Consider the following 16,559-nt stretch of genomic DNA (forward strand, 5'->3'; position numbering starts at 1 on the left):
ATCTATGAATATTTTGTATAAAGGGCCTATAACGAGCCATTTGTTTTATAATCCTATATGATGCATGTGTGTTCTTTCTGCTAGTCTGAGTCCAATTACTTGTTTTTGCTAAGAGAGCCAGGGAGACATACTTTTTAGTGCTTTCCGCACAGGGTCAAACATATGCAAAACAGTGCCCTGCACAACTTATGACAGAAACACGTCCTTGTTGCCTCCTCTCCGCAGCATGGATATTTTGTCAATACCAAAGAATGTGACTTGAGCAACATTAGCCTAACTATGTTCCATCAAGAAATGATAGGCCAATGGGCATTTTAAATTGGCATTTTTAATAGCTCTCAAATGTTCAAGAATTCTAGTTCTTAGGGGCGAATCGTACTTCCTATGTATAGATTGTCGCATACAGATTTGATGCCCTAGACAACATACTTTGTGTTGCAATTGATGAAATGCATGATCTTGCATGAGGTTCCATCTGGAAGCAGTATTGCTTTCTTGCTGGTTTCCATTCGAGGACATATGGTACATTACCACATTTATAAATCCCACACACATTTATTAGCTTCCATAGTCCCTGTAAGCTGATGGAATCTTTCTTGAGAAGAAAATGAGATGGATTGAATATGTTTTTGATGTTTTTGGCTCTGCGAAAGGTCATTTATGGTTTTTGGTCCATATGTGGCCTTAGATCTGGATCAGGTTGCAGAACAGCCCAATGTTTGGTAAGAGGTGTTTTCGCTAGGTGTTCTTTGCAGCTGTATGTTGTAATGAATCTTGTTTTAGTGTCTTTTTTTCTGTGGAATTGTTGGTCTTAATAGACAGTAATTCAGCTGTGCTTCTTAATTTGGTTGTTTTCCAGTATGTGCTGTGTGTTTCTGAAATTCTGTATTTTGAGTACAGTTTATTTTACTTTTTAAAAGTTCACCATGAGGGAAATTTCTAATGATATGGCATGGGTGGCTAGATGCAGTATGAAATATGCTGTTGCCTGCTGTAGGTTTAACATAGAGTGTTGTCTGAATTGTACAATTTTCTACATATAGTTCAAGATCCAAAAAGGTACGTCTTGTTGTATTTTCATCCATAGTCAGTTGTAGGTTGTAACTATTTTGGTTGAGATATTTGACACAATCTAAGAGTGTTTGTTTGTTGCCATCCCAGATGATAAGGATATCATCAATGTCGCGCCCCCAGTAGGCTATTTGGTTTTTGGTTGTGAAAGTAGAATGCTGCCATGCAAATTCTAGTTCAAAATGGCCCATGTATAGGTTTGCATAAACTGGGGCAAATTTTGCACCCATAGCTGTTCCCTGCTTTTGTCGATACATTTGGTTTTGTTATAGAGAGTGAAATGGGGCATCTCAATTAGCATCAAGTTTTATGAGTGATACGACACTGATTTGGATTTCAGGAAATGGTCTGTTGTTTCAATTCCTTTGTTGTATGAGGTGTATGATAGGTCTGCAATGTGGGAAAGTCTGAAACTTCTTATGTATTTTTGGAATGAAATATATTGTTGCCAGTATTGGGTATGGATTATTGATAAACTGGTATTCATCTTCTGTAAGTAGTCCAATTTGATGCCAGTTATGGCTCAAATTGTACCATTCTTCCAAAAGGCTCGATATAGGATTGGTTGCAATATTTTCATAACAATTGGTGACATTAATATGTAATTCTGTGGACCTTATGTAGTCGCTGGTATTCATGAGGACAATCTTGCCTCCCTTGTCTTCCATTTTGGTGATGATTGTTTGGTCATTGCGAAGTTCATTCAGGGTTTGCATTTCTTTAAGTGTCAAGTTGTGTTTGTACTTCGGTTTTATACCCGACATGTTGGCTTCTCTTAAATCCATTGTGATTGCTTTTTGGAAAAGGTCAATAACATTGTCTTGTGAGAGATTTGGAATGAATTTGGATTTGGATTTGAGTGTGGTTTCTTCGGATAGGTTCATTGGAATATGTAGGTCCTCAGAAAAACCTTTGATTGTGTGGGTTTCTTGTGCCTCTTGTTGGTTGAGGAGCATCATTGTATCCTCTATATGTGATAGGGTCAATTCCATTTTGCAATGCTTGTAAATGAGAAAACTAACCTATTACCTTTTGTTTTTCTTTTTTTTTTCTTCAGTATCAAATCTATGACTGATTTGAGTAATCCTCTGGAAGAGCCACTATATGGAGAAACTTGTGTCAAGGACTTTCAGAAATGTATGATACAGCCTGCATTTTGAATCACCTTGAAATAAATGTGTAATACAATAACTTTGTAAACTTGGCAAATTTGTTCTGTTGATGCACATTGTATCCGGTCCTTCACTAACACAACTCTTCAAGTATTGGGCAGTCTCACTACTAGGATATCTTAATTTGCAGACAACTAGACTACAGCTAACCAAATTTCAATTAGAACTCACCATCACTTGTTTGAAGACTGCAACTTTCACATTTAAATAATTTTCTTACCCAACCGAGGCTGAATCCTTTCTTCACTCCAAAGAATTTTATCATCACAAACGTACTACTTAAACAACCTGAATTATCATGCTTATATATTCAATTGAGCAATCCTATTATGGATACATTCTCATCAAGAGGATGCAGAGGCAGAACACCTATTTTTGGGACATGGCAAACCAACCCCATCAGCAACACCATCAACTATGGTCTCTATCAAAAAAAGATTTCCAAATTTTTCCACTTTTTTTTGGAAGCAGTTTCCAAACAAGAGCTTTAAAAATGGTGAGAAATCAAAACTCTTCAGATGTACCTAGACGTCGGGAGAATCCCAAGAGACTTGAGGATATGTATTTTCCTGTCTTTTGAGGAAGAAGACCTAGAAGCTCTCAAAGAGTGGGAACAACTTCTTGTTAACACATCAAAAGAAATGATGACCAAAGTCATAAATCAATCTCAGAAAACTCATGAAAAGATCATTTGTGAAATAAAAACAGTTAAAGAGAGAATAGATTAACTTAAACTGCCAGAACTTACTTAAAAAAATTATCAAATTCTGGACGAATATCTCATTAATTTCACCAAAGAACTTAAACTCAAGAAGCAGAAAGAATTCATTAAGGATGAATTAGATTATATATACAAGAGGGTCTATAATTTGAAACAAATACAAGACCCCAGAATTATAAGAAATAAAGCCAAAATACCACAAACAAGTGTCACAATATCGACACAATCACCTACGTCATAAGACCCATAGTCCGCTAGTGAAAGTGAAATGGAACAAAGGATTGCCGAAACCTCAATTGAAACCCCAGTGGAATTCTCTTTTTTAGAGGAATACAAAAAATACAGAAATGCCAGGACTCATCCCCCAAACCTTGCAATTCTACTCCCTCTTGCAGGATTTAACAAAACAAAATACCAGGACTAGCGGAAATCACACAGGAGGGGCAGGAGGGGCAAGGGCAGCCTTAGCACATCAAGGAAAACATATTGCAGGAATGCAAACAAGATCAAGAAAAACTTACAACAGATAGACCTAGTAGTCAACCTGTCACACTTAACTTTGACAGAAGATCTATCTTTTGTCAGCCCTCAGCAAGGGCCTTTCTTTCAGTCCATCAAGCACTATGGATTTTGTTCACGGCCACTCTTGACTTTTTCAAATATTGTAGACAACTAAAATTGATTTTTTTTTCTCCAATATCCATTTAAGTAAAGAGTCTACCTTTAAACAGCTTCCCTCGGAACTGACAGTATCACATACAGAGGAAACAATTATGCTCCTCATCCTACAAGAGGCACAAGAAACCTAAACAATTGAATGATTTTAAGCGGACCTACATATTCCAATGAAGGTATCCGAAGAAACCACACACAAAACCAAATGCATCTCAAATCTCTCACAAGACAATGTAATGACCTTTTCTATAAAGCAATCACAATGAATTTCAGAAAAACCTACCTGCCAGGTATAAACCCGAAGTACAAACAAAACTTGACACTTAAAGAAAGACAAACCCTGAATGAACTTCGCAATAACCAAACAATCATCACCAAAATGGCTGACAAGGCATGCAAGATTGTTCTCATGAATACCAGTGACTACATAAGATCCACAGAATTACATATTATTGTCACCAATTGTTATGGTGGCTTCAAATTGGACTACTTACAGAAGAGGAACAACATTTCAGATTAATAACTGTGGATGTAACGTCCCTGTAGACAAGCATCTTACACAACAAAGGAATTGAAACAACAGACCATTTCCTGAAATCCAGATAAGTGTTGTATCACTCACAAAACTTGATGCTAATTGAGATGCTCCATTTCACTCTCAATAACAATATATTGACCTTCAATTACCAAATGTATCGACAAAAACAAGGAACAGCTATGGGTGCGAAATTTGCCCAATTTACGCAATTTATGCAAACCTATACATGGGCCATTTTGAACTAGAATTTGCATGGCAACATTCTACTTTCACAACCAAAAACCAAATAGCCTACTGGGGGCACTACATTGATGATATCCTTATCATTTGGGATGGTGACAAACAATCACTCTTAGACTGTGTCAAATATCTCAACCAAAATAATTACAACCTACAACGGACTATGGACGAAAGTACAACAAGACTTACCTTTTTAGATCTTGAACAATATGTAGAACATTTTACAATTCAGACAACACTCTATATTAAACCTACGGCTGGCAAAAGCATACTTCATGCTGCCAGTAACCACCCATGCCATATCATTAGAAATATCCCTCATGGTGAACTTTTATGAATTAAAATAAACTGTACGCAAAATACAGAATTTGAGAAACACGCAGCAACAAGCATTCAAGAATTCATAGCAAGGGACTATGCCAAGAAACATCTTCAAAAAGCACTAGGAAAAAACAAAAATTAAGAAGCAGGGCTGAATTACTGTCTATTAAAACCAACAATTCGATAGAAAAAACAGCCACTAAAACAAGATTTATTACAACGTACAGCTCTAATGCACACCTAGTGAAAAACCTCTTACCAATCATTGGGTAAGTCTGCAACTTGATCCACATCTAAGACCACATATCGACCAAAAAACATCAATTACCTTTCGCAGAGCCAAAAACAACAACAACAACATAATCAGTCCATCTTATTTTCTTCTCGAGAATCATTCCACCATCTTACAGGGAATATGGAAGCTACAAGATTTGAGTGGTAATTATAAATGTGTTAAATGGACCATATGTCCTCAATCAGAAAACGGCAAGAAAACAACTGCTCCCAGATGGAACCTCATGTAAGATCATGCATTTCATCAATTGCAACACAAAGTATGTTGTGTATGGCTTCAAATGTGTCTGCAACAAGCTATACATCGGAACTTTGATTCACCCCCTAAGAACTAGGATTCTTGATAATTTGACCACTATTAAAAATGCTGATTTAAAATACCCATTGGCCTACCCTTTCCTGATGGAACACAGGATCATTTTGCACAAGTCACATTCTTTGGTATTGACAAAATATCCATGCCACAGAGAGAAGGCAACATGGAACTGTTTCTCAGATGCTGAGAATCCATGTTATGGACACATGTAATGTGAGCCTTAATTGTGATTCAGAGATGAGCCATTACCTGTGACCCTATCAGGTCATGTGTCATACATTTGTTTTTGTTAGACTATTTCCTTCAATTTCTAATGACTCTAACTTGTCATCAGTTCATCAATATGTAATACTGCTTGCTCAATGGGGGTGCAATAGTTAACAATCCTGCATAATATCATTTGTAGTATCTTAAATTTGATAAGCTTAGATTAGCAACATATTAAACTGTCCCATTTCAATATTTGTGATAAAGTTAAAATGTGTTAATGTAATATTAAAATAACGTAATCAAATTACAGCAATTTTGAACATACTGACACTAATTATAATGATTTCCGAAATGCTATCCATAACTCTAAAGTTATTCAATTTAGTTTGTGAATCAATATATAATTGTCTTATCTGAGGAATCACCAGCATTTAAGAATGCAATTAGTTTTGCCCCATGCAAGATGGCCGGCATCCCATTAGTGTGATGATGTGATTGTTTGAGCAAACGCAATGACATCATCACGCTTTCATGCCAAAAAGGCAGCCTTTTTGAATCACAGCAAAAATACACTGCAAAAGCTAAATTTGGGATCCTCATATTCCAAGCTCTTCTCATCATATAAATCTGGTAAGCACCAAAGCTGGGAAAATACCTCTGCAATCTTTTCCTTTCTCCTTACAATCTGATTCTGCATTAACTTGAGCACTGCTCATTTCATATTGTCTCTATAGTGACATGCTCAGAGCAGTTCAAAAACAGCTGCCCATAATTTTTTTAGGACAACTGTGGACCTTAATAAGGACTCCAAATACTCTTTATGAAATTGTGTCTCATAATTAAGCAGGGGAACCTTTCATCATGAAATTACCACAATACAGTGAGTAATGCTGCAGAATTCACACAAAATTGTCCAAATGTGACAACTTTAAAATTATTTGTTCTGCAATGCTTGTAAATGGGAAAACTGTTACCTTATGTTTTTCTTTTCTTTTTTCTTTAGTAACAAATCTATGACTAATTTGAGTTAACCACTATATACTAAGTGGAGAAACACGTGTCGAGGACGCTCAGAAAATTATGATACAGTCTGCATTTTGAATAATTTTGAAATACATTTGTAAAACAATGACTGTGTAAACTTGGAAAATGTCTTCTGTTGGCGCAAATTGGTATCCATATACTAGACTTGTACTTGGCTTCAAGCCCGGGGATCGTATCTCTCCAGCTCTGAAATCCCTTCATTGGCTCCCAGTGGAAGCAAGGATTAAATTTAAAACCCTCTGTATTGTCCACAAGGCTTTCTCAGGCCTGGATCCAAAATACCTTCAACTATCCCCCTGTAAATACCTCCCCTCTTGAGCCCTTCGCTCCTCTACTTCTAACTCCCTGAGAGTCATTCGTTTTTCCAAGAAACGAGCCGGGGGTTGATCTCTGTCTTCGGCGTGGGCCTTTCGTTCGAACAGCCTCCCAGCAACCATGAAACTTAAGGAGAACCATCTCTGCTTCCTCTTTGTCCCTGCCTTTGCCCCTCCTCTCCCCTGCTGATCTGTTTTCTCTCTCTGCATCATGTTCATGGCCACCCTTTGTCTTTCGGGCCCAGGTACCTGCTCATACTCCTGCACTGCCTCCTGATTCACCCCTTGTCCTGGGATCTGTATCTGTACCTATAGAGTTCCCCCATGTTTCTTCTGCACTTATTCAGATACACCGTATCTGACAAATTATGCACTTGCCTCTGCCTGTATTTATTTTATTTATTAATTGCATTTATTTATTTAGTGCACTTATTATTTATTCTGTTCTCTCCTTTGTGCTGCACTTTCCACTCCTCCCTCTTCCTCGCACTTTCCTCCTTTTCCCTTTTACATCACTTGCACGTTCTTAATGTCACTGGGCCTAGTAAGATCATAGTTTTTAGTCTCCCTTGTTCCCCTCCATTTGCTTGGTCGTGCTCTGAAACACTTGTGAAATGAGCGCGATATAAATAAAATATCATATCATATCATATAAATTATTGCAGACTTTGAGAACCCACAATGTCTTTTAAGCAATGCACAGTGAGATTAAATTATTTCCTGAGGATCTCTCATTTTGGTTAAACATTGTGCTACAAGCCCCTAATTTTATGGCCATCTCTTGGTGACTGTTGTGCAACACTGTACAAGCCCAGCTAAGTAGCACTGAAAAGGTAAAGAAATGACCAACTGCAAGAATAACATATGCTCAGGTACTTTCGCCCCATAGCGAAAATCAAAAGCTGTCACCCATTAATATACGCACACATAAGCAAAAAAGAGGTAGGAACTGGGAAAGTAAAAACACTAGAATGTATACAAACAAAAGGTAAAAAAGAACATTTATTTGTTTTCACATTTTATATTTTGTAACTTTTTTGGTATTTTGTTTCTAAATAATGGGGTAAAAAAATTGACAAATATTGAAAATATTCCTGGAATTGCCAAACGGCCGTCTGTTCTGCAACATCCTTGCCCAAAGCGTCTAGGATGCCACCTCCCAACTCAATCAAGCTCCGACAGGTTGTGCACATCACCACAAAGTTTGAAAGACCGGGTGCATGCAGGATGGACTGAGGCTAGGTGTTAGTTGGTGGAAAATAACTAGTAATCGTATTGGAAGTCTATGGCACAGATGATAAATACTGATATTCTGATTTTGCTCCATGCGCGTTCACCTTATGTTTCACATGAGCCTTCCTATATGATTTATCCACGTCATCCCAATGTACACTCACAAGATGAGATGTTGAATTAACGTTGAGATTCCCAAACTTTGCAACAGCTTTTTTGAAGGTCCGCTCCGTAAAACCTTACCACAGAAATTGCATATGACCTCCTCCTGTTTTAAATGGTGGGCATCGAATGGGTGACTGGAATTCGTATCCCATCCACCATGGACATCTTTTTCAGTTGCAAAATGCTGGTGTGTCTTGCAACCGAATAAAGACACTATCTGGACCCTGCTCTAATGGGCCAGAGTCCTAATAGCAATAAGCCCAGAGCAAGGGGAGCATTAGCGTGTCAGGTAATGCCCCAGGGTCTTTGTTAAGGCCCTTGCTTCAGTCAGGCCTGTAAGTATGCGACCAGGGGCATTACCTGACACAGTAATTCCCCCCGGCTCAGGGCTTATTGTTAAATAATAACTTTCTGCAACACAGATGTGCAATTTATTACACAATATATTACACACTTAGACTGAGAAGACACTAATTCCCCAAACCCATGTGTACATTTATTTCTTTAAATGTTCTTTTTTTTTATTGAAAAGTAATATGCGTAGAAAAAAAAAGAGTTACAAATATAGATCTTCTTGAATCTGAAACTAGAAATCTGTAAGAGGGTAAACAATAATTTATCATAGAGCAAGCTCTGTTTAACACAACAAATGCACTCTGAGATTTGACTGCAAATAAAGCTATAAATATTTACTGACACTGACTATCTGCTCATCCAAATGACCCACATATGTTTACATCAGCAACAGAGTCAGCATGTGCACAGTGTGTCTTCTGCAATCAAAGACTAAGTTGTTATTAAGAAATTCTGAATTTTTGTAAGCAAACTTATACATAATATTATGTCTAATGGCATAAGTGTTTCATCTACATACACATATTCATTTTGTTTGTCTAAAGAAGGTGGTAAAAAATTGCACTTAAAATAAAATGAAGGATGACAATCTGGTATTTGGCTATTAACTTGTCTCAATCCTTAGTTGCAGCACCTCCCACAGCTACCCATTGGTGACACAGATCACACATGACTCTCTAACTTAGACATTGGGAGCTAGTAAAATTGGAACATGCGGAGTTGACACTGCTGCTGAAGTCGAGGGTTAATTCAGTGTCAGTGGTATCCCACTGGTGAAATCAGGTGCTGGACGTAGTGCCAATTTTCACCCCATGAATTTCAGATTTGTGGTGTTCGTGCGATTTATAATATGTATCATCCACATCATCCCAATGCACTCTCAGAAGATGATTGATCATCACAGATATTCCACGGCTTTGCAACAGCACATTTGATGGTCCATGTCTTAGATTCTTCATGTACAATGTGAACTGAACATCCTCTGCCTCCTTTTGAGAGCACTGTTATTTGCCCTTGAAATATCTCCACTGTCTACAGGGGTTTTTATTCCCGTGGCTTTCTTCCTGGTTGGTGATGGATTGAGGACCCAGACGACATAGTCATTGCTGCTGCTGCTGCTGTTCTCATCATTAGACATGTTGAAATGTCCAACTGGTGAGGAAAAGGTCAAATATCAAAAATGACAACTCTGAAAAGACAATGCCAAAAAAAATTAAGCCTCCTCTCTGAACCTCTCTAGAATGTCTGATGACTCTTTGAATAGAGTGCTCCAGTGCTTCAGGTGTTTCAAGACTCTCGACGTTGCTGGCAGCACCTTTAATGGATGGAGGTTGATTCTGCACAGCCACCACTCACAGCTACAATGAACAGGTAAGACCACATGTATGTCAAAAAAGGCTGCAACCCAGTATGGGGCAGACCACATAGAAGGTGTTAGGTGCTGGTTCTAGACATAGTCCACAGCATCTATCCATCATGCAGAATTGGTTAAAGTTTTCCCAAGACATGCATAAGATCAGAAGTACAGGCGAGCATGAAGATAAAAAGGGAGAAGAAAGAAAGCGCAGAGGGCATATGATGGCCACACACCACTGAGTATACCACAGAAGGAGAAAAGTGGCAAGTGAAAAGCACTGAAATAGAGGATAAAAGATCGCAGATGGTAGAAAATATCCTCACCCAGCTTGATTGTGGAAATCGACAGCTGTTACGAGCAGTCCAGTGAAGAGGGGGCGGGAATGCTGTCATCTTCCAGTGAAGATAAAGACTAAAGATCTCTCAAGAAAAGAAAGACTGAGTAAAATCAGGAGAATGGAGACGAGTTTGTCTCAGACACTCTCATTCATCCACGGTCATCAGAATGGGTGCCACCAACAGAAAAAGCGGCGTACCTGATGAGGAAGTTGAGAACACCACTGGCCAAAAAAAGCCAGAAACAAGTTACGGAATGAGTATCCCAGACCACATCTGCCAAATGGAATTGCTGAAACACCTGAAAAATACAAAAGAATGCTCAACTGCATGGGCAGTTATTCTAAACACATCAAGAAATGGCTTGATGCATTTAGGAGATCATACCATGATAAATTACTGGATATGTTGGGACCAATTTCAAAGATACTCCACCTGACTGATGAAGTAAAAGAGAAAGGGGGAGCATAGACCCAATGGTTCTGACGAAATGGGGCCTGAGAGCCATATGCCTACTGCACAATACCAACATTACAATCACAACGGAAAGGAAAAGGGCCATCATAGTCTACATTGATTTTATTTTAAGCGAGCTACCCACATCGAAGGCAGCAGCAGCCATTGGCAAATAATTTGGCAAATCGTTCATCAAAGAAATCAGAAAACCAAAAAAATTAAATTTTTTAAATTCTTTCTGACTTTGTCCTTCTCCTATTTAAGAAATACCAGTTTGGTGAAAGGTAAACATTTATTACTTGTTATGTTTTGTTTGATTTGTATATAAATCACTAGCTGAAAAAATCTTCGACTCCATATCCTGCTGACATATTTCAACATATGGATAAAATAAACTCAAGGGATATGTCTAAGTTGCATTGTACATTGTCACTTTCCTGGGGAATTTGCAAATCACTTGCTCAAATCTTACAGGAAACCTGCTCAGCAGAGACAAGAAAACACAATGAAAAAATGTTATAAAAATGTGCATGGGTATGCTAAATATTCACCTTAACACAATTCAAGAACCAGTGTGCCCAGAAAACTATCACTGACAGCTGGCAGTATTTCTGTGTCAAGTAGCAATGGAGTAAAACAGACATTAAAGAAGTTAAGTGTGTTTCCTATTATAAGTTGTTGCAGATGGAAGCTTCCAATAAACTATCCTAAACGTTTGCAACCACTAATTTGATTCAGCACCTTCCATTATGGCAATGTGGAGGAACCCTATAGGAAGGCTAATTTCCATAAAAATGAAATGTACAAACCCGTGGCCTTTAATCTGCACTCTATGTGCTGTAGAAAAGCATGTCCGTGTCATTCTCTTCCACTTCTATTGCTTCCTCTGTTTCAGTCACCTACACACAACCTCCTTCCATCCTACCTATATCCAATCTGCATGACTGCAAACTAATCTGTTTGCAATATGATAAATGCGTCATGGTGTGTGAAATCGCACCATACATATTTACAGAAGACCTATTTTACAACACCAAACCAATTGCTGCACTACAAACATATATATAAAAAGGTTCAGTGGCAATTTATGTTATCACCTTATTTTACAAAAATAAAAACAGAAAAAAGCTCATGAAAAGAGTAGGTACAACAAACCATACTTAAAATATTATTTGTGGACTGAAATTGCATTGCTGATGCCCATAGGGTGCCTGCATTTATTGGGGCAATTTGCACTGGAAATATTGATCTATTTCTTTTTTACATAATAGGAGTTTGTACAACTAATATCATTCCTATATTCTTTATGAGTGTATATTTAAAAGTAAAAACAAGCAAATATATTTTTCATAAAATAATCACTGGGCTTCACAAAACGACTAACAACAAATAAAGACAATGGCCCTCATTACAAGTCCGGCAGTAACCGTGCTGGTAAAACTGGCAGGTAGCTGCCAGACCTGTAATGATTTACCAGCGCCTGATTTAACTGAAACAACGGGGTATTACAACCCCGGCGGTCCGGCAAGTCAGGCGCCGGTAATTGTAAATCCCCATTCACATTTGAATCCCATAGGACTCCGTGGGAATGGGGTGGACGGAAGCACCAGCACTGTGTTCAACAGTGCTGGTGCTTCCGTCAGAGTCTACTGGCGGGTGCCATTTCACCCACCAGGGCAGACCTCGGGGGTGAAACGGCACCCGCCAGCAGACTCATAGTTTGCCGGTCCAGAAACAATGGTGCCGGCAAGCTTACCAGCACCGTTATTTCCGGACCGGCAAATTTGTAATGAGGCCCAATGTATTTTCTCTTATAGATAACCACACAGTAATACACTCCAGTAAAATAACATCTTTTTAAAGCAGACACATTTTCAGATCGCCCCAAAAAGCACTTTAATAAACACCATCAGTGATTATAAAAAGCACTGTAAATAAAACCCATTTCTACAGCTCTATGATCATTCTTGTATTTTGAGAGCAGGAAGTATACTTATTTATTCTATATTATGCACCTCGCTGAAATACATTCTCTTTCATAATAAATAACTTCAAACAATTGTTCTCACCCATTTTCTACATATACAGCAGGACCAATTCATTGTTAACAAATACTTTAAGATACAAAAAAGATCACAAAGCCCCATTATCAACATATTATCAAACTATAACTTGACGAAAATAAACAATGCAAAGAGTCTGAGTTTGGAGGTAGATTTTAGTGTGGAGGAACTAAAGAGTGCTGATTATCGCCTGAATCTATGAAAATGCCTGGGTCCAGATGGTTTACCAACAGAATTTTACAAGGTTATGCCGGATGTGGTATATGAACTAATGCTTCCAATGATGTATTCTTCAAGGAATAAGGGTTTACTCCCATCCACCACGAGGCATGTCTCTATTTCACTATCACTGAAGAAGGGCAAGCCTCCATTGTACTTGAGTAGATATAGACCAATAAGCCTGATTAATATGGACAATAAAATATTCGGGAAAGTGCTGGCTATGAGATTGGAGAACATATTATCTGAGCTTATTGACCTTGGACAAGCAGGCTTTATCATTGAGAGGCATGCATCAGAGAACATGCGCAGGATGATCCTGACCTTGTATGCCAGTAGGAAATTGGCAACAGATGTGGTGGTCCTGTCTCTATAAGCGCAGAAAGCATTTGATAGCATAGAATGGAACTTCTTGCAGAGCACTTTGAAAGTGCTTGGCCTAGGGGAAACTCTGCTTCAGTGGATACAACTTTTAAACTTGATACCCACAGCCAGTGTGAATACGAATGGTCTGTCATCAGACAGTTTCGAGCAGGAAAGAGGTACGAGACAGGGGTGTCCACTCACACCATTGCTGTTCGTCCTCTTGAGGGAACCTTTAGCAGGATCAGAAGGGATCCACTAATTCTTGGAGTCCAATTTGGAGAAGCATTGGAAAAGCTGTGGTTAAATGCAGACGACAAGCTGCTGGTGACAAGTGATGTGGACACGTCTGCTCCGGCAGCAATGAGACAAATCGACACATTCCAGGCATTCTCGGGATACAAAATAAGGTGTTACGAGTCAAGGGTTGTTTTGCAAACACACTGCATACACAAACAATGTAGAAATCAAATTGATTGACGATTTAATCAGAAGGTGATGCAGCCTGACACGTGTTTCGAGCGACTAGCTCTTCTACTGGGGCTGAAAATCGGAAAATCCTTTTTAATCACCAGAATTTGGTATGAAATTGTAATAATTGGACCGTGTGCTCACTTTTAAAGTGCAGTTGCAAGACAAGCATTAGATTAATCGTGTATCTCTGCTGCATGAGTGAAACAGGAGTGCACAGTGTGTTTGCAAAACAACCCTTGACTCGTATCACTTACCCAGTGGATAACTTGGCAGGTTTCCACTACCACATTCACATGCAGCTTTCATACACCATTCAAATTGCTTGGTCCTTGCGCTAAACCCTGTAGTCTTTTTCTGCCTATTCTTGCCTTACAAAATAAATTGGTCAAAGTCGGAAGCCATGGCAGAATCAGAAGCATCTACAAGTCGACAACTAACTAGCTACAGTTTCAGTTGGTGTCCAGAGAGAATGAAATATTTGGGCAGCTGGTAAACATGGCATTGCATGATGGAAGTGAATCTGAAAAATGTGCTGGAGAATCTGAAGGAAGACATAGATAGATGGACTGAATTAAAACTGAGCCTTTGGTGGATAGTTAACAAAATCAAGATGACTAGTGCTCCACACATTACTTACATCCTGAGTATGGGAAGGAAAACAACAATGCATGAAGTTGTGGAAGCTACAACTACCAAGCGAGAAAGGAGGTTTGGGAGTCCCAGACTTTACAAACTATCATCTAGCTTTTACAGCAAGACACTTGATTCCTTTCATTGAAGATTTGACTTGTGTTTGGACACAAACAGAGACAAGTAGATGTACGCCACTTTCACAGAGGGCGCTTTTGACATTTGTAGACGGAAAGGGATGTAAATCATACCCACCAACAAAATTCTTGATGGAATGTTGGCATAGTCTAATGATGCCGACTGAAGGGAATGTGCTCTGTTCTAAAAATGTGTCACTATGAATGTACCCGTACATTGCATTGGATGGGAAACCACTGTTCTGGGCAAATTGTTTCCTGTGTGCTATCCAGTGGCTTGGCAACCTATTCAAGGATAAAAAGTGGATCACTTTTGGTAGTTTGATTGCTGAAAAGGGGCTGGAAAACTGCTCATATGCAGAATATCGGATACTATAGAGGTCAATGGGTGAGAGAGTCCTGGGTGAAAGCAAAGACTGTGCAGACTGGTTGAAGGAATTCAAAATGGCTGGTCAAATTGCTTCAAAATTCTTAAAACAACTGGGTAAATTTAAGGAGCTTAACAAAGAACTACTCGGAAAATGGTCGGAAGCAATAGGTTCAGAAATGAGTGTGGGTAGTTGGGACAGTTTATGCAGGAATGTGAGTATGACATCATTAAACCTTGGAGAAAGGGTGAGGCAGATCAAAATCTTGAACAGAGTATACTGGACTCCACTTAAACTCCATGCAAGGGGTTTATCAAATTCAGGCATGCTGGAGGTACGTGCACATTGTGGGCACATTTGAACATCCGATGTGGGAGTGCAGCGGGTTGAGGGTTTTTTGGAAAGAAATCGCAATAATAATATGAACAAAATTTTGATGTTAGATGTCGATTATGATTATGTAAAGGAATACAAAAAATAACCTGTATGATGGAATTTGGGAGAGGTTTTATGAGTTGTTTTAATTGGACTGCATTCTAAACATGTAAACCGAATTTGTGTTGGTCCAAAGGAAAGGTGCATAGGAATTAAATAATGTCCTTCACTGAGGATTGAGTAAAGACTATGGGCCTAATTCACAGAAGCATTTCATAATGGCAAAACCCCATTGGAAATGGTTCTGTGAATTAGGACCTATGAGTGCTGTAAATAGTTCAACTGTTCACTATACCTGTGGGGTGGGAGGGGGTTTGTATTTATATCGGTAAAAAAAAATTTCTGGATGTGTAATGCATATTTATTTGGCAATAAATATGTGAATACAAAAAGATCAATTAGAAATAAAACATATCAAATAAAACCTTCAACAAAACAGTGGCGAACATCTGATAAATGCCAATAATATTTTGCCACAGGTAACATGAACAGCACAGTGAGCACAGTGTGAGTTCTGAAGTCAAAATGAGAAAAGTAGACAAATTGGGGGGTGTTATTATTTCCAAATTCAAAAACAGAAAAAGAAGACTATATTGTAAGAAAACTAATAAAATGGCTGATGCATATTCAATGCAACCTATCACGAAGAAGTACACATTTACAACATTAACACCAGCCAATTAGAAACACTGAAACACACACAAAATCCTGTTAAGCATCTCTAGTAGCCTCGGCTGTTCAACGTGGCTACAAATCTTGCTTGTAACCGCGGCTACACATACATTTTCTACAAACTGAAAACCAAAACAAAGCCAACCTTCAAAACTTAAATTAAGACAAGGGAACACCTATGCACACAAAATAACACACACAGATAACATTCTACCTTTATCATCCACGTAAAAATATGATTATTGCACGGAAAATGCATGGTTCAATAGACGTGGCTATAACAGTAGCCTCGTTTATCAGAACAACTAACAAAAAGGCAAAAAAGCATTGACGCGCACACACATGTGCTTGTTATAGACACGCCTATACAGAAGCCTCACTG

Source organism: Ambystoma mexicanum, chromosome 10 (genome assembly GCF_040938575.1).
Source record: "Ambystoma mexicanum isolate Mex_15411 chromosome 10, UKY_AmexF1_1, whole genome shotgun sequence".
NCBI classification, from domain to species: Eukaryota; Metazoa; Chordata; class Amphibia; order Caudata; family Ambystomatidae; genus Ambystoma; species Ambystoma mexicanum.